This window comes from Maniola jurtina, chromosome 17 (genome assembly GCF_905333055.1).
Source record: "Maniola jurtina chromosome 17, ilManJurt1.1, whole genome shotgun sequence".
Lineage (NCBI taxonomy): Eukaryota > Metazoa > Arthropoda > Insecta > Lepidoptera > Nymphalidae > Maniola > Maniola jurtina.
In genome coordinates this window covers 477,141-498,305 of record NC_060045.1, presented here as the reverse complement: position 1 = coordinate 498,305, position 21,165 = coordinate 477,141, and the positions used below count along the sequence as shown (strand labels likewise).

The 21,165-nt window shown below is 37.6% G+C and overlaps 1 protein-coding gene and 1 long non-coding RNA gene across 2 annotated transcripts in view; both read left to right on the top strand.

Moving 5' to 3' along the window:
- Positions 1 to 21,165, top strand: part of LOC123873599 — a 408,734-nt gene that overhangs the window by 171,934 nt on the left and 215,635 nt on the right. The gene's annotated exons all lie outside the window — the stretch shown is intronic.
- On the top strand, positions 7,570 to 17,219 carry LOC123873602. The gene is made up of 3 exons (XR_006797718.1): positions 7,570 to 7,580; positions 9,522 to 9,527; positions 17,116 to 17,219. It is a non-coding gene; the product is annotated as an uncharacterized LOC123873602 (long non-coding RNA).

The window sequence follows — 21,165 nt, the reverse complement described above, 5'->3', positions numbered from 1 at the left end:
AAACTAGTTTTAAACTAGGCTTAATAAGTGAGTTAAACCGGTACATTATATGCTTAAAATAGAAATCACTCACGATAGTTTAAACATTAAAATGTAATATTTAAGGACGTCGACATTTTTTGCGTACCAAGTTTTGTAGAGTTCCGTACCTCAAAAGGAAAAACAGAACACTTATAGGATCACTTTGTTGTCTGTTTGTCAGTCCGTCCATCCGTCGAGTCAAGAAAACCTTTGAGGTACTTCCTGTTGACCTAGAATCACGAAATTTGGCAGGTAGGTAGGTCTTATAGCACAAGTAAAAAAGTAAGTAAGGAAAAAATCCGAAAACCGTGAATTTACGGTTACATCACAGAAAATAAAATGTACCTATAATAGTTTTTGATTTATTGTGCAAAATGTCGAAAAAATACCCGAGTGCGGAATCCTCGGTGCGCGAGTCTAACTCGCACTTGGTCAGTTGTTGTTCCGGTGGTAAGATGATGCAGTCTAAACTTGGACACTTGTCTAAAGTTTCCAACTCGAATTTCAAATCAACCTAGTTGAGTGGCCGAGCGACCCCTAAGTGCTCCACTAAAATCAGTTTGTGTATAATTAAACCGCTTTAATATCTCCCAAACCGCAGTTTACCTGAGAGACGGGCGGTCCCTTCTGCCCGCAACGAATTGTTAGCTTGTTGTTTTACATGATTACATTGCAGTTCAAACAATACCTATCGCACGGTAATATTAGTGCCTATCGTTAGTAGAAATAGAAATACTTCAGTCCAGCGCATTGCTGGAGCGAGCTGCGAGTCCAATCTACGCTCTTTTATCATTTTCATTTACATAATAATATACTCTACAAAACTTTTTTGTATTCGGTATATTATTTAATTTTCATAATTTTACACAAGTTTTGCTGTAACTTTGTACCTGTTTTGCTGTAACACTGTATTTGTTGTCCTCGGAATGACGAATATTTTTGTTATAATTAAGTAGGTACCTACTAGATTTTTGTTAGTATTTCGCTCAGTGATATTTTAGTTCAGAGTCACTCAGTGGAGCTATGCTTGGATGCTATCAGGTGTGATTTTGGTCAAGCACTTGCCTATAATGAATTTTAAAAAAATGTCGTTCGATAAGATGTACTTTTCATTGAAAAATACATCTTATCGAACGATAATTTACCGAATCGAGTGTTCTGAACAGCCTGGCAGAACCAGAGTAACAGTTGGCTGGTTGCAAAGCTGAAGTGGCAATTGGCAGGACACATAGCTCGAATAACTGATAGATGATAGGGTGCCAAGGTGCTAGAATGGTGACTCCCCCATGGACTGACAACATCAAATTAGTTGCAGGGAGCCGCTGGATTCAGGCGGCGCAAGAACGTGACAATATTTAGAAGCCCCTACAAGAGACCTATGTCCAGCGGTGGACGTCTATCGGTTATAACGATGATGATGATGATGATGATGATTCAGTATTAAAGTCCACCCCAAGCAAAGTCGCGATATTTATCTTTTACGTTGATTAGTAAAGAAGGAAACAGTAATGGAAGTAGTTTACGAGTTACGTGTAGAATTGGCACTTATTGCGGAAGATAATCATTGGTTTATACTTTATAGAAGCGGATAATAAAACCGAGTATATGAACCCGCCTAACGGCCGCCCGGTCTAAACTTACAGACCAATGTGCGAAGTATAGAGAGCCCGTTAAAAATTATTCACTACCTACATAATGCCACAATGTCCGTTAACTTCATCCTCGTGGAATTCGATTTTAAAAGTCCTGTGGGAATTCAAATGCCGTGGTCGTGCGTTGTCAGTTACAAAAAGAAATCATACCTATTTCATAGACAAATCAATCCAATGGGGATGCCATCAATCAAGGATAAAAAATACGCACGACATATTACGTTATTAATGTGAAACTGTCAGAAGACTAATAGATCTAAATAAACAGGCATATCTAACACATCAAAGACTTATTATAGGCACTAGGTACTCGGAACGATGATAGCACTAAGCACTTCTTTTTAATCCCCGAACCAAATAAGGCGTGTTATAAGTTTGACGTGGTGTATCTGTGTATCTGTCTGTGGCATCGTAGCCCCTAAACTAATGAATCGAATTTAATTTAATTTTTTTGGTTTGAGGTGGCTTGATCGAGAGTGTTCTAAGCTATAATCCAAGAAAATCGGTTCAGGCGTTCGAAAGTTATCAGCTCTTTTCTAGTTATTGTAACCTTCACTTGTCGCAGGTGTTATAAATTTTTAATTTACACTTGTGTAGTTTTTTCTATTTTCCGTAGTCGTCTACAGTTTTATTACCCTTTTTTTTATTAATACTAAGCTTTACTTGAATTAAAATGGGAACTTAAGTAAAATATCTATCTAAGTATACAGCCTAGCCTGCAGCCTCTACACTGTAGCGGGCCTACATTTGGATTCAAGTTATTTTTATGCGGCCATAAACCCCTTTTAGTATACATCTAGATAATCCGTTTTCATTACATCCCGTAAACCAATCTTATGTTTCCTTCCAAATAACTCGCTTTAATGTATTCCCCCTATATCAAAACAAATTCGAACATTTCGGGACAAATTTTTAATCGTTTAATGAAATCAATACTGTAAATTAGCTCTGATGGTAACAAAAAGTAAACTAGGTATATCTCTGTATCAAATAGAAGATATTCACAGCTTCATTTAAAATCCTTGATTTTTCGAGACTAAAAGTAGCCTAAGTCCATTGGGATGCAAGCTTTCCTCAAATAGTGCTACAAATGTTCATGGGCGGCGATAATCACTTAACATTAGGTGACCCGCCTGCTCGTTTGCTCGCTATTTTTTATAAAAAAAACATTGAAGCAAAAATTAAATGGCGGAATCGTAAGACCTCAGGTAACAAAATGACCGATAACTCAATCATTATTGCGAAGGGCCTCATTAAGGACTCGTTACTTTACATCTCGAGAGCTTTGACTTGAGGGCAGAGTCGTTATAATTTCTTTATTTCCTTTTTTGTCCCAAAACGGAAGAAATTAATGATTCGTTTCGACGAAAATCATTGACGATTTATCGAAAAAAAATCGAATAACGGTAGAGTTAGCTATTTAACGACGGGCGAGTTTCCACCCCCCATGTCTACGACATTCCTTCTACGAGCACACATTATCTATTACTCTTTACCAATAAATAAGGCTATAGTGCATCAAAAAGCCTCGTACCTCCAATATTATGATATTTTCATGGTAAAAACGCAGCTTTAAAGGGCTCTATTATGAAGCCCAGACTTAGTTTAAACGTCATAATACTTTTATACCTTCTCAATGGCCCTCCCCATTATTACCGACGTTAAACAAATCCTACTCGCTGTAATTGGCAAATATTGAAATAAAATAATTAGTATGACCTCCGATTCGAAATGCACTTTATTATTACTCTGTTTTGGTCGATTTTTAAATGAGATAAAGCCAACTCGTTAACGCAAACTAATATTGAATCAGCCGGGCTGTGGAATTATTGACGCGATGGGACTTTTGGACAGGAATCGAATTATTTTTCGGCGCCTCGGATTTTTGTTCTGTCGTGTTACAATTACAGTTTTGTGTTGGATAATAATAATTAACTAATAGTACTTATACGTATTAAAACATTTGATATTTATTTCAATTAATAAAGATATCCATCCTATAATATTATAAATTTGAAAGTGTGTCTGTACTCTGTCTGCTGGCTTTTCATGACCCAACAGATTAACCGATTTTAATGAAAAAATTAGAGTTAGCTTACATCCCGGGGACGGGCGTAGGCTACTTCTTATCCCGGAAAATTAAAAGAATTCCCACATGATTCTTAAAGGCCCATCCGCTTGACCGATTTATGCAGCTTGCATCCCGGAAATTGACCTAGGCTATTTTTTATCCCGGAAAATCAATGAGTTCCCACGGAATTGATTTTGTACGGCAAAGCTCTATACCTACCTAAATAGTCACACTAATATTATAAAGGCGAAAGTTTGTATGTGTGTGTTTGTGTGTGTGTGTGTGTGTGTGTGTGTGTGAGATAGATAATATCCTGGATTAGCACATAGGCTACTTTTTATCCCGGAAAACCAAAGAGTTCCCACGGGATTTTGAAAAACCTAAATCCACGCGGACGAAGTCGCGGGCGTCAGCTAGTTCATAATAATATTATATGAACTTTTGTAAGTACTCTAAGCTACGAGTATATCGCAGAAACTCCCGTGTGTTAATACCCAGAGGAGTAGAAAACATAATATAATTTCGCGCAGTTTTAAAGCTACACGACTTAAACACTAAAATAAACGACACCTGGGAATTGTACCTTACTGTTCTTACGGCGGAGAGGCTGTATTTCATAACGGCGTTGAATTTATAACCATTTTAGAACAAGAAAAAGAATGCCTTCTTCATTTTTAACCCCCGACCCAAAAAGAGGGGTGTTATAAGTTTGACGTGTGTATCTGTGTATCTGTGTATCTGTGTATCTGTGTGTCTGTGTATCTGTGTATCTGTGTATCTGTGTATCTGTCTGTGGCATCGTAGCGCCTAAACGAATGAACCGATTTTAATTTACTTTTTTTTGTTTGAAAGGTGGCTTGATCGAGAGTGTTCTTAGCTATAATCCAAAAAAATTGGTGCAGCCGTTTAAGAGTTATCAGCTCTTTTCTAGTTTTCTTGTAGAAAAGAAGGTTACATAACCGTTAGGTTCATAATAATATTATGTCAATTGACAAATGTCAAGCTGTCAAGATGGACATTGCCTTGATACATAATTATTTATTTGAAAATGATGTTTTGGAAAACTCTGATACTTTGGATCGTAGGCGCGGAATAGTCCAAGAAAATCGGTTCAGCCGTTTGAAAGTTATCAGGTCTTTTTGGTCTTTTCTAGTTACTGTAACCTTCACTTGTCGGGGGTGTTATAAATTTTTAATTTACACTTGTGTAGTATAATAATTGAGTAATGCTGAGCCAAACTTATCTAGGTAGTCTCTGTGACTTCATCGGTATGTATTTAGGTTGTTTAAATGGAAACTCTTTGATTTTCCGGGATAAAAGTAACATTAAAAAATAAGAAACACGACTACTCTGTTAAATAAAAAAAGACAAACTAAAAATAAAAATAAAAACACATTTTAAATACAACCGTCATATTGAATTTTTCAAAAAAAATATAGCCATTATCACTGGGGATGAGTAAGGATTCTCACGATACCCCTTACACCCAAATCTATTCAGGCATTTAGAAGTTATGGTGGAATGAAGAAACTCACATACAAACACACATGAAACATTAAATATACTCGTGTGCTCATGTATTTTTACTGAATGATTATATTATGCTTTGACTTTACCAAATAAAGGTGTGCGTATTTATACTATAAATATTATATAAAGAGATAAAGTTTGTAAGTTTGCTTGTAGGAATTAATCTCTGGAACTACTGTATTTGACCGATTTTGAAAATTCTTTCCGCATTAGAAATTTTCATTATTCCTGAGTGACATAAGCTATATTATTTTCAAAAAAATTAGAGATCCCTAAGAAAATTATAATTAGCTGTCCGTGCGAAACCGGGCCGGACCACTAGGTATTATATAGCTAGATTTGTAACAAATTCAACTTCAAGTTAGACTCTACATATAAATTGAAAACAAAATCTATTTGTAAACAAAATAAAGCAATAGATCTCAGTCGCAAGACCTACCTGACACAGATAACGCGAATCGGCAAAGTTTGCAACGAATAGAGTCGTAAAGCGACGCGCTGCCGATACTATCACGATACTATCACGATAACGGGCACATTATGTCGCCATAACTTTATCCCCATCTGCAACTACTTTGTGCACTTGCTCAATCACTTTAAATCCAAACTTCTAACAGTTCATAGCTGGATAATTGAACTTATCTCTCTCTAAAGTCTTTTTTCCTCATTACTGAGGGTCGTCACCCCTTTCCATTAATTCTATAATGGTAGGAGTTCTCTTGGGATAATAATGCGGTGGGTTCCCAGATCCTTCCGCATACAACTCTCTTAAGAGAACGATATTTCGACTCTTAGATTAATTGACAGTTATTATCAGATGTTAGTGATAATAACCGGGATCGACGGCTTAACGTGGCTCTCCGAGGCACGGAGGAAATGAAAAGGCCAAATTCGGACCTCTAAAGTCGGTCACCCATCCAGTTGCTGACTTGGGTCAACGTTGCTTAACAATCACAATCGATTGATATGCGTAACTTAGCCTATAACGGTTAATTTTTTTTCTTTTTGAGGTAAGGAACCGTAATAACGTAAATAGGGATCAATTTTATTCAAGTGCGTAACAGTGGGATAAAATCTGCTGGAATAGTATTTGGTTTACCTCATAACAATTTATGTATGCCCTGCAATAACATGATAAAGTAACCTTAATCTCTGGGGACAGAAATAAATTAAATTTGGCGTTTTACGACCAATAAAACCACCAACTGTTTCGTAATTAAGTTTAGGCTAAATTACTTGGGTTATGTTTTACGATTTAATTACGGAAGTAGATTGTAGCTGCCTCTGCAAGCTTTTCTCCAATCAACCCATTGCTGGCCCACTACGGAGCACGAATCTTTCATTCACTACTCAAACTATAGTACGCGACAGGTTGAAATGGCAATTAGGGAGGGAATGACCCGCACACCCATACGGACCCCGATGCAGGCGAGCGTGGGTGACGTGCGGATATGCGGGGCGTCCCCTTGAATCATACGCCGATTGCCATCTCAACCTGTCGCCAGACTATAGTAACTTAGGGTATGAAAAGTTTTGAGTTTAAAAGACAGGTACCTACCTACCTAAACTAAGTTAAAAACTTAAAACATATTGACCTGGCCAATCTCAACTCCAATGTACGTACAATATTGGCCAATAATTTTCACTTACCGACTGGGTCGCTTCTCCCCATACCTACATTGCAGCTTGCAGGGGACATTCGGGCGACCGTTTTGTTTGTTTTGATTTTTGGTAATTTAAAATGACGCCGCTCGAAGGGATCGTGATTTGTAATAAAATCCTGTACTTTTTTTATCACTTGACTGCGAAAAAAGGAGTGTAATGTTTTCAGGATTCAAGTACCTATATTTATGTAGGTATGTGATTTTTTGTTCCACCATAACATCTCTAAATGCCTAAACAGATTGAACAGATGGAATTCCCTATAAGTAACAAGAGACCTATGTCCAGCAGTGGACATCTATAGAATAGAATAGACTACATACATAGAATACATCTAATGGTTGATGATGAAGATTATTATTATAAATTGTCGTGTTCCATCACTGTCTGTTCGATAGAGTAGATTTATTTTACTTCATAAAAGAACTTTTTGATTTCTAATAGATAGTAAATCTTTTTCTATTGTTGCGCATACCTAGGTAGGTATTCCAGACTCCACCGATGTTTGAACAAGGTAATACCATATACCAATTGCGTAGGTATCGATATTGGGCAATCCTTTTCACTTATCGGTGCAGGGTCCATGCGTTCACAAGTTATGAGTACGCCAGGGGACACCAGGGGATGGCAGGGGAATGTTTTTTGTTTATTTTGATTCGCGCTAATTCGAAGCGGCGCCATCGAAAGGGTCACTGATGGGATCCCGTATTGCCTTTGTTTATGTAATGGGGATTTTAATTAGATCATCTGCGCTTTTAAACAATAACAGTTGTTTTTTTTCCTTTAATGTTCACAAAATTAAACAACATTTAATTATAAAGTCATCCTCTGTTAACTGTAAAACGTTTTTGTGAGGATAGCTAGTAATTCACGAATAGTAATTACTTACTATAAAATTATTAATGTATTAAAAAACTAAAATTATTAATATTTAATAAAAAAAAAATACGCAGAGCTGCTGTGTGATTGAAGGACATACCAACAAACTACCAAACAAACATACTTTCGAATTAATATTAGTATGATATAGCTTTGCCTACAGGCCTAGTTGCGACAGTTCTATAATTTAGCGTCACGCTATTTTGAAACACGAAATTTGTGTAGGCCAGGCGCTCAAAGTCGCGGGTATAAATTAGTTAAATATAAAAAGTACCTATTGTAGTAAATACTAATAAAAAGATGTAGCCTTAATGAAATTATCATAACTCCTAAACCACTCGTGGTCGAGGTCATTGCACTCTCTAAACAAAAGGATACCGAACATTAGCATTTCGCCATTGTACCGGGATTGAAGTGAAACAATTAATGTGTCCGTTTTGATGATATTTGCATATTCGGATAATTAGCGAGGGTGCGATGCGGTTTGGTGCGCGCACGGAATAAGAAGTTTGGAACGCACGGTCGGCCTCAGAATTCGAGTAGCAATTCCGCGAAACTATTGCATCAAAAACCTGTCGCACTTATGTTTTTTTTTTTTTTATAAACACGCCACCTAACGCATGTGCATAACCATGACACGCGAATATGATCATTAGGGTGCTACACGACTTACTGACTCTACATAGGAAATAGAATCAAGATACCTAAGCTCTTTTAAAACATTTTTTTTTTCTCACACTCTCCAGCCTACGATTCACTAACTCAGTGTCTAACACTGAATGATTAGCCACTTAGCTAATTCGACATTTATTTTAATCTATTGAAGGTTTTCTACGAAAAATTAATTTGATATCACCCAGTGAAGCAGCATAGTAGAGTTAACCAATTTCAAATGAGCTCGGTTGTTAGCATAGAGTGTTAGACACTGAGTTAGCGGATCAAACCACCCCTCCCCCCCCCCCTATATTTTTGCCATAGGGCTTACAATAAAATTCAGATAGGTAAGTAGGTACAAACGTATTTAGTTACCGTGAACGCACCGTTTCATTTTAAATCTGGTGAACTAGGAATCTCAGTAAAATATCCAATAGCAAAACATTAAAATTCTCTCACTTATCTACAGCTTGTATATGCAAATTTAGTTAATTATTTAAATTGAAGCACCCTTTTTTACACGGACCTCGCTCAAAGATCGGAACACCCCGTATAATAAATAAAGTAAAACTACGATAAGGGATGCTTGACTAATTAAATTTTATCTAATTTTGCATCCCCCGGGATGCTTTAGAGATAGTGGTAGTTTATGTATCGTATAAGATTATGTATGGACACCATAGATTAATTTCAGCGTGTTTAACCAATTTTATTTATGAGATGCATAACATTGACTAACCAAAATAGGTGATAACTGATAGCTTAGTGATTAAGACGTCCGTCCTCCTTCTTTTTGGGAGGGGTTCGATCCCGGGCACGCATATACCTCTAATTTACTGACTTATGTGCGTTTCAATAATTAGATATAAAAACATCGTGAGGAAACCTGCATGCCTGAGAGTTTTCCATGAGGTCATCAATGATTTGTAAATTCTGCCAATCCGTCCTTGGCGAACATGGTAGACTATGGCCTAAACTACTCTTATTCCGAAAGGAGATCCGTGCTCAGTAGTGGACCGTCGATGGATTGATAAAAATGAAAGGTAAACCAGGAAAGCGTATTGATCTACACGTCTGCTAAAATTTTAACGCTATTTTTTTTTTTATAAAAAATTAAAACGAGCAGGCGGGTCACCTGATGTTAAGTGATTACCGCCGCCCATGAACATTGAACATTTGCAGTACCAGAGGAACCGCCGATGCGTTGCCGGCCTTTCAGGAATTCGTCGGTCCGCCCGTCCCTTGAATAACCCCATGTTGGAACACCGCCGATGGGCTACCGTATTCAGCTAAAAACAAAAGCTTATTTGGACCATTTATTCGTTCAATCTATCTATTATTAAGCTATTATTCAAACATCATTAATTATATTAATTAGTTCAATTAAATTAGTATTGTTGGTGCGATTACATATTTTAATGCACCCCATTGAAACTGTTATACCGGAGTTTAATTATATTATGTTCACGTGTTTGTGATTCATGATTCCTGTGTTAAATTGTCTAATTAAAGTTTTCTAAACTGAAAATGGCTTTTTGGTCCTAAAACATCCTATATATATTCATACTAGAGGATGCCCGCGACTTCGTCCGCGTGGATTTAGGTTTATAAAGATCCCGTGGGAACTGTTTGATTTTCCGGGGTAAAAAGTCCGTTACTATTACCTATGTCCGTCCCCAAAATATAAGCTAACCCTGTACCAAACGTTAGAATAGGTTAAACTGTTGAGCCGTGAAAAGGTAGCAGAGAGACAGACAGACAGACACACTTTCGCATTTATAATATTAGTATAGATAGATATAGTATAGGCTTATTACTATAGCAATAAAGCCGCCTTTGCACTATCAAGTATAGTTTCTTCTAATGTTTTTGTATACTATGTTTCTGTAAATAATAAAGTTTTTCAAATAAATAAATAAGCATTTGATTCCATTTTCTTCTACTTTTAATTTAGGCAAGTCACAAGATTCACACACGATCGATGTCAAACATTCACATATTTAATGTTTTCTTGGTGCTAATTCACGGTAATATTACAATAATAGTAAATGGATTCGTATATACAATTGATATCGATATTAGAAAACTATAAACACATAGGACTCATAAAAAATATGCTTTAATGGCGGGAACATCACAATAAATAATATGGAGTCGTAAATAGCATTTGATTTCGATATTACAGAACTATATACTAATATTATGACTCTTATAAAATATGCTATACCTAATGGTTATTATCCATACAATAGCTATCTGTCAAACAAAACTAATCTAAACAGTTGATCCTTTCTATAACGAGAAGGATCTTATTTTCAAAACCTTTTACTATGTTTCCAAAATATCTGATGCGACATCGGAGTGCTTATATATTATTTTTAATAAAAGAATAGATAAAAAAAGTAGGTACAATTCTTTATGAATTGCTTTTTTCTTGGTCGGAGTTTTTTCGACTACCTATCTAAAATCTTAATTTGATTTTTATTGAATGAAAATAAGTTCAAAGTCACTAGTGTACATACAAGGTGGAATTAACCTAATGCAAGTTTCCAAAACTATAACAATGATTAATGAAATAAAATTGGATGATATTAAGTTTGAAAAGAAAAAAAGTAATACTTTACTCTGCGCGTTTACACAAAATGTTTACATTGTTGGTAACGATATCGGTAACAAATGACATCAAAATCAAAATATCGTATATAAATATCAATTCAAAATATCGGATCGTACAATATAAAACACATATCTTACGCCAAGGACCGTGAAACTTTTTACAGTGTCCGGTTAGGCGGATTAGAGCTAACTAGTTTGGGGACAAATCACCCGGCAAGTTGGGCGCCACTGATGGAGAAAAAGTTTATTATTGGCAAAAGTTTGCCACATAATACAGCTGGCTGAAATTTAGCGATACAGTCTGAGTTTGGAACACTATACTGTGGATTTAGTATCTTGTTAATATATGCAGCACAGATTTTTTTTTATTTGATGAAAAGTTAGGGATTTATTTGTATCAATATTTAATAACAGTAAAAAGAAAAAAATCGGTCAAGTGCGAATCGGGCCTCGCTCTTCTAGGGTTCCGTATATAATGATGAATATTTTGGGTGTATGAAATATTTCTTTTCCGAGCTAGAACATCGCAATTATAAACCGTGGAAGAAAAACCCAAAAAATGATCGTTTGTTTTAATCACAGCATATAAACTATTATACATATATGTAAATCGTTATTTTCAGTGTTTGTTGTTTAAATACAGTAGGTATATGGTACATAACATGCGGAAATTTCATATTTCAAAGTAATTTAGTTTTTGAGATAGCCTCCGTCACAAAAATGGTCTAAAACGGCCCCCCTTTCTTTATTTTTTTTAAAGATAAAAATAAATAAGAAATATATACTCTACTCAATGAGCTCTAAACAATGGCACCCCACATGCTAGGGTAAGAAAAAATTTTTTTTCGGCTCCTTTTTCAGGTATGGGAACCCCCTGAAAAACAACTGTTTAACATTAAAAGGTAATAAACACGCTTAATTTTGTGTACACATAGTCATTATAAAATTGTATTAATTAATAACATAGGTGCAATTCGTGATTACCAAAGGTGAGTACGGGTTAAACTTACATTAATTTTAACACGTTTAACAGAAACAAAGGTAGCAGCCTCAATTAACGGAATAAAGCCTTTGTGCTGCCGTTAAAAGTGAAAATGAAACAGCGGTCAAGTGGACCACGTAACGTACGACGCGATCCGTGAATATGAAAATTTCATTAACTACGTGCGGAACCCCAGGCCTGCCTGCTGAAGCGCACTCACGGTAAGGTCAAGTGATTGGATACTGTTAAAATTAAAATATAAAAGTAGGCTGTGTGCGATAGGTCAGTGGTTAAGATGACGTCGATCTCCTATTCGAGGGGTTTGGGCTCGACCTCGGGCGTACCTCTAACTTTTCAGAGTTTTATGCGTTTAAGTATGTAAGTAATTAAATTATATCACTTGCTTTTCCGGTGAAGAAAAGCTTCGTGAGGAAATCTGCATGCCTGAGAGTTAGCTTGGCAGACTTTTTTAATAATTAAATGGGCTTGGGTATATATTAAGTGGCAATGGGCCGGGCACATAACCCTATTGTCACTTCAGCTTCGCCACCCACTGACCTTTTTCGTTTCCTCTGGTTCTCCTATGAATCTCTCCATTTCCGATTTGATCACGTAGAGAAACTCCAAGAATAGCTCTATCCATGGTCTTCTGAGTGACTCTCAGCTTTCTTACGAGGCCCATAGTTAGCGACCATCATCACCATCATCATCATTATGACCAACCCATCACCAGCCCACTACTGAGTCTCCTCTCAGAATGAGAAGGGTGTAAACCATAGTCTCCCACCCTAGCCCAGTACGGATTGGCAGACTACACCTCCTTTGAGAACATTTTTTTCTTGCTGCCGAGTTTCTTGCTGGTTCTTCTCGGTAGGAAAGGCATTCCGAGGTATATACTTTTGAAGATTCAAAAGTACTTGTAAGTTTATTTAACAGGTTTCCTCACAATGTTTTTCTTATGACTTACACGGGTCGAATGTCCTTACCTTACCTGTGACAGGAGTCGTGCCTATACGGTGGCCTGAACGTACGCGCCGCTGAATTAGCCAAGCCACACGATTTGCATCCACCCTGCGTATAATGCAGCGGCCGGGCAACGCGCCGCGCGGATCATTTACACGGCAGGTACTATCGGTGATTCAATTAGCCTAACGTTTAGATAACGTTCCAAAACGGGTTGATCGATTGAACGTCATATTTGGTAAGGCTCGTTTGAATTTCCTACTTACTGAGTATTTACACCGGAATTCATAGTCAAGAAAAATCCTATTACAATGTAAAGCTTTATTAAAATGATAAGAAAGCTTGGGCATGAGTTGCCAAATAGCTTTGATAGTTCTAATGTGGACTTATAAGTGATTTTGTAAAGTGGTGATAATAACAAAAAAGAATACCTGACTGAGTTTCTTGTGGGTTCTTCTCAGACTTAGGCGCGTTTGGAACTCTCGTAGCTTTAGTTTTAAGTTTACCACCACTATATCATCTTTCAAATCTAACAATTCTGACCATCAAAAGGTGTACTATAGTACCTGCTTTGAATAAATGATTTTGATATTGTAAGTATGTATTTGATTTTGGTCAAATGTCCTTACCTTACTGTGACAGTGGTCAAGCCTATACGGTCGCCTGAATGTATGCATAAGTACTCCTTTGGTTTCTACACGGCATCGTACCGGAACGCTAAATCGCTTGGCAGCGCGACTTTGTCGGTAGGATGGTATCTAGCCACGGCCAAAGCCTCCACCAGACTAGACCAGAAATTAGAAATTATAAAATTCCAGACCCTTTTCGGGATTCCAACCCGGGACCTCCCCCTAATAAGACCACTGCACCAGGGAGGCTGTCAAAAAATTGATCCAAAGCAGCCCCAAAAATGCCACTCAATACCTTGAATCCATTCAGCGTGCACCATTCATACACTCTTGTTTCCACGCGATTACCCGGGACGCGACAGCAATCCACAAAATCATTAATGACTCCAAACGTCAACACGACCAAAATATAATACGCAGAAGTGGCACATCGCACACAGCAAACAAAAGGCACGTGCCAACATCATAAATAAGATTAGGGTACGTCATGATTTCCCGTTAAAAACCATAGCGGCACGGTCCCATTGTTAGTGAATGGCGCATGCAGGCGCTTTCAATTTGTACGCACTAACCAAACAGGGTGAATTTACGAGTACCAGCATTACGCCGCGGCGCCGGCTAGAGCTGGACTATTTCACAGGTAGCATGTGAAAAATCACGTGAATAGCATTTTCATTATGTCGCACTTGCTACCTTACTTAAAGTTGCCTGTGAAAAAATCACGAAAAAAATATTACACAGTTACTACGCTTTATTGTTTGAATTTCGCAAGCGCACGGTCATCGAACCAATCCAAGTAGATAAAGAGCGCGTGAGCGAGATCACTCGCATTGTTGCGTGTTGGATGTGAAAAACAGCTAGTTAAATAATTACTTAATGTAGCAAACGATTCTTTGCTACGTTTCAATTAAAACGAATTTTCACATTTACAATCATATAATTAAATGCGAAAATTCACTTTGCATGAAATCCACCTGTGAAATATCAGAAGAAAAATCATAAGTTCACCAAATGAAAATGATTTAAAAGTAGCAATAATGCATTGCATCGCTAGCGTCATCGGCCCGGCATAGTGTGGGGGGCAGACAACGGGCGCATAAATTAAGAGCGGCCAGGGTGTTTGAATCGAAAGGGTAGCAGCAAAGATTATGTCGTAGATGCGACCTATGTATTATGAAGTAAAAATTCTATGTAAGACAGCAAGTGCCACTTATGGTAATACAGTGTGTAACCAGTACACTAGCAAAAACGCAGACAGGCGAACGAAGGATCACTGATAACATACCATAAAAAAACTACGAAATTTTAAAAGAAATCCTGAGTTTCTAAGAGATTTAAAAAAATATAAATCCACTAGCTGACGCCCGCGACTTCGTCCGCGTGGATTTAGGTTTTTCGAAATCCCGTGGGAACTCTTTGGTTTTCCGGGATAAAAAGTAGCCTATGTGCTAATCCAGGATATTATCTATCTGCATTCCGAATTTTAGCCAAATTAGCCCAGTAGTTTTTGCGTGAAGGAGTAACAAACATACACACACACACACACACACACACATACACATACAAACTTTCGCCTTTATAATATTAGTGTGATGCGTACAAAGTCGCGGATTTGTCATCTAGTGCTATAATATTATTTTATAGTGGGCCTAACCCCCATAACAATTTTAAATAAAATTCGAACTGTCGTATCTACATAACATTATTCTATGGCGCGGAGCCAAAATATCTAGATACTTACCTCACAAAGCATTGGCATCTAGGTGGCGGAGGGTTAAAAATCGTGAATTATGGCACTCGTGTCTATCCGGGCTTATTATGAATTATGACTGAGCTCGGAGAATTAGCTGGCTTTTATGCAATGCTGACCAATTAATTAGTGAGAGACAGTAATTATATTATTATCACACCTACTAGCTCATTCCCGCTATTTCGTCTGCGTGAACTTAAGGTTTTAAAAATCCTACGGGAACTTTTTGATTTTACGGAATAAAAAGTAGCCTATGCCACTCTCCGGGTCTTTACTTATACCCATGTCAAAATCGATCCGTTGTGACGTGATTGAAGAACAAACCAATTAACCAACAAACAAACATACTCTCGCATTTATAATGTCAGTATGAAAGTACGGATTACTCTAATTACACCACCACAATGGCTTATAATAATTTTCTAACAGAAACGCAGAAAAATACCAGAATTGAAATTATAAATTCATGCGGATAAAAACAGCTCACTATAGTCTTTTTTAAGAACCAGCTCTTTTCTTTTAACCGCTGCATATTTAAAGTATCCATTCCTTAGCCTTTGTAATGCAGAGTAGCGTTGCGCAGATTACGTTGATAATTTTTAAACCCGAGTTAAGGTTGAAACAAATTATCTTACGTCGCTGACGGACGCGCCTGATAGCCGCGTTTTATAGGTCATCATTATCATCATCATCAGCCTGTGGACGTCCACAGCTGGACATAGGCCTTCCCCAAAAGAACACCACCAAACCCGGTCCTCAGCCTTCCTCATCCAGCCACTTCCCGCCAGCCGCTTTATATCCTCCATCGCGCTGGAGGGCGTGCCAAACACGCTTACTTATACGCGGTACGAGTATCTACTCACTTTCCGGCTCCAACGGCCATCGCCTCTACGACAGGCATGACTTGCCCACTGCCAATTCAGCCAACATTTTAGGAATTCAACATTTTGGGCCTGAAAGGTTTGGGATATGTCAGTGACCTTGGTTTTCCTGCGGATCTCCTCATTTCGGATCTTATCCCTCAGGGAAACTCCTGGCATAGCCCTCTCCATAGCTCGCTGGGCGAATTTGTGGACAAGGCCGTTTGTCATCCATGTTTCAGCACCATAGGTGAGGTTATGGGTATCTGGATAATATTAGAGTACACTGAACTGTGCTCACTATCGGACGTATAGTCCTGAATGTAACCTTGAGCGATCGGACGTCCGGTAGATATCTCGCAAGACGCGTCCTGTACGACTGCAAACCTACCAGTCGCGACTGTCGTGTCAGCCGCGGCTTACGGACGCGTCCCATTGTATGATTCCGCCTTAATACTGGAAACTGAAGTCGGGACGAAACTAAAGCGCTAATGGGAGAAGTGGTCAGAAAAACTTCTGCTCACACCGTCTAGGTTTAATTGTAATAAACTTAATGATGCCATTAACTTCGTCCATGTGCATTTAGGTTAGGATTTTCTGGTATACAAATTAGTCTAGGTTCATCCCCAAAACTCCCCCCTTCCTCTGCTGGGCCTCGTAGGCTCGCTTTATGATTATGGAGGACTGTCAAGCTTATAATTAGAGTTAAATAACACTATACTCTATCCGCGGAAAGTGATTAGTATAGCGCTCTCTTTGTTATATTATCCCATACAAATGATAGATACAAAATGTCAGGGAGCGCTAATCATTTTAAGTTAGCAATCACAATTTAAACTGTTTTAGTTTTTTGTGATTGATTGGTGACTCAAAGTGGTTAACGCCCACTGAGATTTTCGTCTCTATCATTTGTATGGGACTACGTAACAGAGAGAGCGCTATACTTACTTCTTTCCACAATTAAGTATAGAAAAATTAAATAATAAACAATACACTAACAGGATACGGTGTGAGTGTCGGCTGAGTAATAGCCGCGGCAGCAATGCAATGTCACTAGCCACAGAAAAGTCGCGAAGATGGCGGAATTAGGGGAGAAGAGTGTTTTTTCCAAACAGCTTCACAAGATTGCATGAAACTCTCTATATCTACTTTCTTTGTGTTAAGAGATACTTTACCTTAAGGTTTTATTTATAAAAAAATGTTTCGCTAATTTGCTATTTTATCCAATATTTTATCCAACCCGTAGACGTAACTGCACGCATTACGTCTACGTGAACGTTCACGCCACGCAAACGGTATGCCATGTTTCGTACAGTTCCACTACTCTAAGTTCGGACTCTAAACAGAGAAAAAACTATTTGTTTGAAAATTTCAGGGTTAAGAACATTCTCCCTTTATTTATTACTTTATTAAGGTAATTGCTATTTGACAAATCGCAAAAATGCTGTACTTTGAAGTAAATTGTTTATTTTTCTAAAGCATTAACAGCTATTAAATACATGCAATTAAAAACTTCAGTTTGTGAAGATTATAAGGGCCTCTTTTAATTTAGTATACATTATCCCAATAAATAAAAAAAACAAGTTGAAAACATTGCTGTTCGCAACTTGTTCTGTAAAAATTTACTTTAACATCTTGATGCTTTGAAGCCAACCTCCAGAAAATGATATGTTTAGGTTTAACAATCAATTCGAACTGTTAGTTTTATACTAAATGTTTTTCATTTCTTAAATAATCTAAAACTAACCAAAAAACTTCCTGTGCTATTTATTTTCTTGCAGGCGCTCTATGGAACTCAGTGTCCACTGGACTGTCATGGCGGAAGGACTGTGCGCGTCATTTCGTCGCAAAATATTATTTAAAATGAATTTAAGCTTATTATTTTTGAATGAAAGTTGTGTTTATAATCGTTGAAAAATAAAATAGGGATTTTTTCATTTCTAAATGAAGCCTGCTTATATACTAAAATTTATTCTAAAGTCACGGTTTTACCAGGTAAATACTCGGAGGTTGTCATAGATTATGATGACAGATAGTAAGTGTTCTAAATAGGTATTATACCTATGTTTTTTAGGAGATAGCGCGCCTCGTTCCGGGTGCCGTGTTCCGAAATGGATTTCGTAGTAGTGCAAGTTTGGTGCAAGCCCCACATGACGGAGGGGTATGCGTCAGGCATTTCCTGTGTACAAAAAAGACCTATATTTCGGATCCATTTTTCATCACTGACATCATGCACTATTCAAAGACTGGTCTTCAAGCATTGAGGAATTTTGGACGAGAGACATCTCGAAGGTTCCCGAAGGCTGCCTAACTGAGTTAGATTTGTCGGCTAGCTAGCTTTTTTTGAAATTGGACCTACTTAGCTGGATTGTGTGTTAGAGATTTCTTATGAGATATTATATGTACATAATAATATAACCATCATAAGAAAGCTCAGATTCATGCTGCGGGCAATGGGGAGAGCCTAAAGGTTGGAACGCCATTTCGGCGGCCGTGTTTCCTGCCATATATACCTTAGATACCTGCAAGCCAAGAGTGAATAGGCATCTTCTAGGTAAGCGTGCTCCAACTTGGACCTCATCATTGCTTTCTTTAAAGCATGATTGTCGTCAAGCGCAAGCGCAAAGATTCAGGCGGCGCAAACCCGTAGCATGTGGAAGACCCTATTAAAGACCTATGTTCACTGTGGACGTCTGTCGGTTGATGTTGATGATTATGTCTTTAGTGCAAGTAGTTCAGTAGTTTCAGAGTTTATCGATAACAAACAAACAAACCTTTCCTCTTCATAATATATGTACTTAGTAGCGCAAACTTGGAAAAAATCTCGTGGAAACTCTTTGATTTTCCGAGATAAATGTCATTTTACCTGGCAGCCCTAATCAATTTTATCACTGATAATAATAACTAATTCATAACCGTTAAACCTAAGAGTCAAAATCTCGTTTTTCTAGTCGAGTTCCGTAGGCTCTTTGAACTCACCGCATCCCAAGAAAACCTACCATTAGATGTAGGAATAATGGAAAGAGGTCACAACCCTCAGCAATAAAGAATACGATGCGGAGAGAGATGTCACTCTCAAGGTCTTTAAATGTATCCATGCAAAAAACCACGTCGACTGGTTGCTCCGTTGTAGCGTGATTGAATATTAAACCAACAAACACACTTTCGCATTTGAAATATGGCCAATGATTATAAGAAACAGTTTAAATCTCTCTCTGCTCTCCGAGAGACGTTAGGCAAAGTGAACACGAATTATGATACTTCTGTGTTCTTATACAAGCTTAGGTCTCTCAATTTTGTCAATTAATGTCAAATTTCTTTCTCAGATCAAAACCTAGTAAGTGGTTTAAATTCAAGAGAAGTTTAGGAACACACCTTTGAGAACACGGAAAACTTGCAGGTATGCAGGTTTCCTCACGATGTTTTCCTTCGCCGTTAAAGCAAGTGATATTAAATTGCTTAAAACGCACATAACTGAAAAGTTAGTAGAACGTGATTCCAGGATCGAACCCCCGACCTTCGATTAGGAGGCGGACGTTCTAACCACTAGGCTATGACAGTTTTTAAATTAAAGGGGTTTAAATATTTTAGTGTGAAGACTGGCCTACACATTTATTCATTACATGTGCATCATTTTCTTTTTTAGGGTTCTGTACCTCAAAATGAAAAACGGAGCTCTTAAAGGATCACTTTGTTGTCTGTCCATTTGTCCGTCCGTCCGTCAAGAAAACCTATACAGTACTTCCCGTTGATCTAGAATCACGAAATTTGTTCTCGGATTTATTCCTTTACTTGGGCTATGAGAGTTGAGACCTCTCTACCTGCCCATAATTCTAGGTTAACGGGAAATACCCTATCGGTTTCCTTGACAGACACGACAGACGGACAGAAAGACAGACAACAAAGTGATCCTATAAGGGTCCCGTGTTTCCTTTTGAGATATGGAACCCTAAAAACATTATGTAAGTATGCAAAGTATTTCCCTTGCAAACCATATTTAACAGTTGACATGTAGAGGTCAGAACTCCTTTTGACTTTTCCTATCTTACTTTTAAGTTTTAATGCATTATTAAGTATTTACTGTTTTGACATGGTATTTAGATAATGGGTGATATTTATTTTATTTAATCTAATTCCTTTGAAAAACTTAGTAAGGCGCACTAATCTATAAAAAACCTAGCGAGTTCATAGACTTACTATGTTTTAAAATGGTCAAAGCGACTTACTAGCTTTTAATTTTACTTTAATGTGGGTGTCCTTACAATACAACGGGACATACTATGAAAGTTAGGCTTATGACATAAAACGATTTTCGGAAAAATGACATTTACTTTGTTTTGATATGGGGCGGTCGATATAATTAGGTACTAGGGTAAAGGCTCAAGTAAATGAACAGATTGGACGTTTTTACATGTATTAAGAGCTGGAATAAAAAACCGGCTGATATACCTTTTTTAAATATTTTCTTACAAATTCTTACACTTTTTTCAATTTCAATTTCAAAACCGTGTTCCGTTCAAACCGTTCAAAAGTGCGTGTGCGTGCGTCCATGTGTGTGTGTGTGAGTGTGTGTGAGTATATACTTGTCTGTATGTTTGTACGAGTGTTTGTGAGTTTGGTATTGCGTTGTATAACCACATGAGTAGCGAACAGAGTCAAAGCTTCATATAAGCGCGCTACGATAGGTACTACACTACTACAAGCTTGAGGCGCGTGTGTGCGTGAGCACAGGCGCTACGTCGCGTACGGAGAGAAATCGGTTTATACCGGTTCGGCCTGTGCTCAAGCTCAGGGGCTGCAGTACACGTCGCGCGTCGTGTTTTCATTTAATTTAATGTTAATGATAATAATTTAAATAGTGTTTACAATCTATTTTCTTGAACTGTCATAGATTTT